General features: G+C 42.2%; 1 non-coding gene across 1 annotated transcript; it reads right to left on the bottom strand.

Moving 5' to 3' along the window:
* Nucleotides 1–931: 931 nt before the first annotated feature.
* Nucleotides 932–1036, bottom strand: LOC115872829. The gene has a single exon (XR_004048066.1). It is a non-coding gene; the product is annotated as a U6 spliceosomal RNA (small nuclear RNA).
* Between the last annotated feature and the right edge of the window lie 2738 nt (nt 1037–3774).

Here is a 3774-nt window from a genome sequence, read left to right as displayed (position 1 = left end):
CAAATGAACCCATGCAAATCTAACATGATGAATGATGTATAACACATAAAGCCCTTAATGGTATGGGGAGGAGATCTTACAGTATTAGAGGATCGTTATGTGGTTCATCAGTGCCACACCGCACCCTGGATTTATCATTCATTCCAGGTGATCCCTCTGAGAGGGACTGACATAGTGGTCTCCACTATGTCCACACCCCTTCACATCAATTTGGTTGCGTATTTTTAATTCCATGGACACCGCATGATCACACAGGCTGGTGTGCTTCCTCCATGTGGGCTTTGTTGCTTCCCTGCTAGATGGCGGCTTGTTTAATTACAGGCCTTTAACACCCCTATCTTTTGATAGCCGGGCACCCATTTGCTTATGCACTCATTTTGTTCTCGGCGATTGGGTCAGGGAAGTGAGCATGATACAACGCCACATTATTAGAACAAACCATTCTTCTGCTGAGGCAGGATTTAAGTAGAAAACCAGAGTCCATCTGTTGAGCCCACTGTTGCCGCCACTGTCAATCCACCTCCTGAGGACCTTCCTCTCTTTCGCTGCCCCTCCAGTTCACCAAACATACTGTCCTTCTCCAGAGATTGGTCTCTCCTGACAACATGTCCAATGTTATGTTAGATGAAGTAACACTGTCTTTGTCTCTAAGGAGCACTCTGGCCTTTTTTCTTCCAAGAGAGATGCTCTTATAACAACCCATACATCTATTGTATTAAGTACATTTGTACATATGTTGCCATCTTCCTTTTCTAAACAGTTTCTTTCTACTTAAACCCTTGGTATCGGCTACTCTTTTTCCCTTCCTTCCCCCACCCTCGCCTGGTTTGTCCTTCGGCAGTCTGTGGTACTTTCAGTATTCTTCCCCAGCACCACAATGCAAATGCATCAATTTTCTTCCTTTTTTTTCCCCTCTCTCTCAATAAGAGGTACACATATGGAATGCTTCACGAATTTGCATGTCATCCTTGCCCAGGGGCCATGCTAATCTTCTCTGTATTGTTCCCATTTTAGTATACTTGTATATGCTGCTGAAGCAGTCTTCCTTACTCAATGTCCAACTTTCACATGCATAGAAGGCGGTTGAAAATACCATGGCTTAGGTCAGACACACCTTAGTCCTCAAAGTAACATCCTTGCTTTTCAATCCTCTAAAGATGTCTGTGTGCGGCAGATGTACCTAATACAGTGCATCCTTTGATCTCTTGATTGCAGCTTCCATGAGCATTGATTGTGGATCCAAGCAAGACAACATCCTTGACCACTTCAATCTTTTCTCCCTTGATCATGATGTCACCAGGGTCCCAGGGGTGAGGATTTGGGTCTTCTTTACATTGAGTTGTGATCCACACTGAAGGCTGCAATCCTTCATCTTCATCGACAAGTGCTTCAGGTCCTCCTCACTTTCAGTAAGCAAGGTTGTGTCATCTGCACATCAAGGATTGTTAATGCATCTTCACCAATCCTGATGCAGCATCCTTCTTTTAAACCATGAAATAGTCCCTTCCTTTGTTGACACTGTCTCTTGATCCATGTCCGAGTTCTGAAGGAGCAGAATGAAGAGTACTGGAATTCCCATTCTTCTCAAAGTTTTCCAGAGTTTGTCATGGTCTGCAGAGTCAGAATCATTTGCATAGTCAAGGAAACACAAGTTAACATCTTTCTGATATGCTCTGTTTTGAGTCGAGATCCATCTGACATCAGCAATGATATCCGTGTTCCACATCCTCTTTTGAACCCAGCCTGAAACGCTGTCAACGTACTGCTGAAACACTGTTGGATGATCTTCAGCAAAATTTCACTTGCATATAATGTCAACGATATTGTTCTGTAATGTGAGCATTCTGCTGGGTCACCTTCCTTTGGAATGGGTGCAAGTATGGATCTCTTCCAGTCATTTGGCTAAGTCGCCATCTTACAAATTCCCTGGCATAGATAAGTGAGTGCATCCAGTCCCTGACAGCTTGTCGGAACATTTCAATTGGTATGTCATCAATTCCCAGAGCCTTGTTTTTGGTTAATGCTTCTTCCTTAAGCACCATTGGTTCTTGCTCATCTGCTATCTCCTGAAATGGTGGAGTGTCGACTAGCTCTCTTTGGTACGATTGAATGCTGTAGGAGACATCAGAATGAGATTGAAAGTATACACAGAGTCACTGTACTATATTGAAAGTGGATTGGCGGTTTCCCTGACCTATCTCGTTGGGTCTCAGAACCCCCCAGGGGCTCAAGATGCCCCTGTCCTTCTCTGCTCTCCCTTCCCTCCCAGGAGTTCTTTCCCTGCCTCAATAAAATATTTCTCAATTTAAAAAAAAAAGAAAAGAACGTGAATTGAATTGCTTGTTGATGAAGATCAAGGATTGCAGCCTTTAATATGGATAATAACTCAGTGTGAAGAAGACCAAAATCCTCACAATTGTACCAGTAGGTAGCAGCATAATAAATGGAGAAAAGATTGAATTTGTCAAGAATTTTTGTCTTGCTTCCATCTACAATCAATGCTCACAAAAGCAGCAGTGACGAGATCAAAGGCCGCATGGCATTGGGTAAATCTGCTGCACAAGACCTCTTTAAAGTCTTGAAAACCAAAACAGTTTCTTCAAGGACTAAGGTGTTCCTAACCCAAGCCATGGTATTTTCAACTGCCTCATGTGCATATGAAGCTTGTACATTGAATATGGAAGACTAAAGAAGAATTGATCAGGGCCAGTTCTACCCTATGTGTCAGAATTGACTTCATAGCAGAAGAAGTGATGCCCCAGGGGGATGATTGATAATGTTCTCTAACATAAGATGGCAATGAGGTCTCTAAGATGAACCAGAGACAAACATAAGCCATAAATGCATGAATGGATTTGGGGCTTTCAGTAAATCCTAGCTCCATGCTAAGAACAATTATGTCTTATAACACGGCCTTACTTGATGCTCAACTTGCTGAAGAGATCACTGCAGATGTGGGTGCTATAATGAAGTGTGGTGAAGAAATGGGATGGTGCCTGCCGATCAGAAGAAAATAGGCTTTGGGGTTTTAGAAGCTTGTTTTCAAACAAACAGCGATCTAAATGAGGCATCAACTAAGTCCACATGGAAGAAGAACACTAGCCTGTGTGATCCAAGGGTTGTAAATAATATAATCCAAATCTGAAGGAGGGAATGGAATTAGAGCTTAAATTGTGAACACCTGGTTTGCAGAAGGCTCTGGATGGCAGTGGAAGCCCAAAATCCATTTGCAGCGTCACACATGGATTAAGCCTCTGGTGAATCCCCTCTAATCATAGTTGAGGGAGGTGAATAGCCCTGTTATCAGACAGAGCATTGCAAAGTCAATTGGCAGGCATAGGTAAAAGTGTAATATCTTATCATTTGATCTCCCTTTCAACACATTTTAAAGCTGGTTCAGTTTTTTCCTTTTTTCAAATGAAGGGAAAATACATGCAGATTGAGCCCCTGGTGAACCCCCTCTCTCCGTGGACTAGGGATGAACAGCCTCACTATCGCATAGAGTCTTTGGAAAGTGGATTGTTGCAGATACAGTTAGGTTAAAAACTGCACCTTATGATCCATTTAAATTTGCTCTAGTTTTTTATATTTTCTGCTTTCTTTTCAGCTGAGGCTTTAATCTGTTCTCTTTTGTTATTGTTGTCAATTTATGTATTTTTAATGTTTTTCTGTATATGAAATTCAGGGTAGGTAAATATATAGAGATAATAATGGATTAATGGTTCCTTCGGGGTATGGCAGGGGAGGTTGGGGGGAAATAGGGGCTAATATCAA

The sequence above is a fragment of the Echinops telfairi genome, unplaced genomic scaffold (genome assembly GCF_000313985.2).
Source record: "Echinops telfairi isolate 266 unplaced genomic scaffold, ASM31398v2 ScPeMD7_7457;HRSCAF=8495, whole genome shotgun sequence".
Classification (NCBI taxonomy): Eukaryota; Metazoa; Chordata; class Mammalia; order Afrosoricida; family Tenrecidae; genus Echinops; species Echinops telfairi.
Note: the sequence above shows the minus strand (reverse complement) of the source record. Positions and strands in the feature narration are given on the sequence as shown.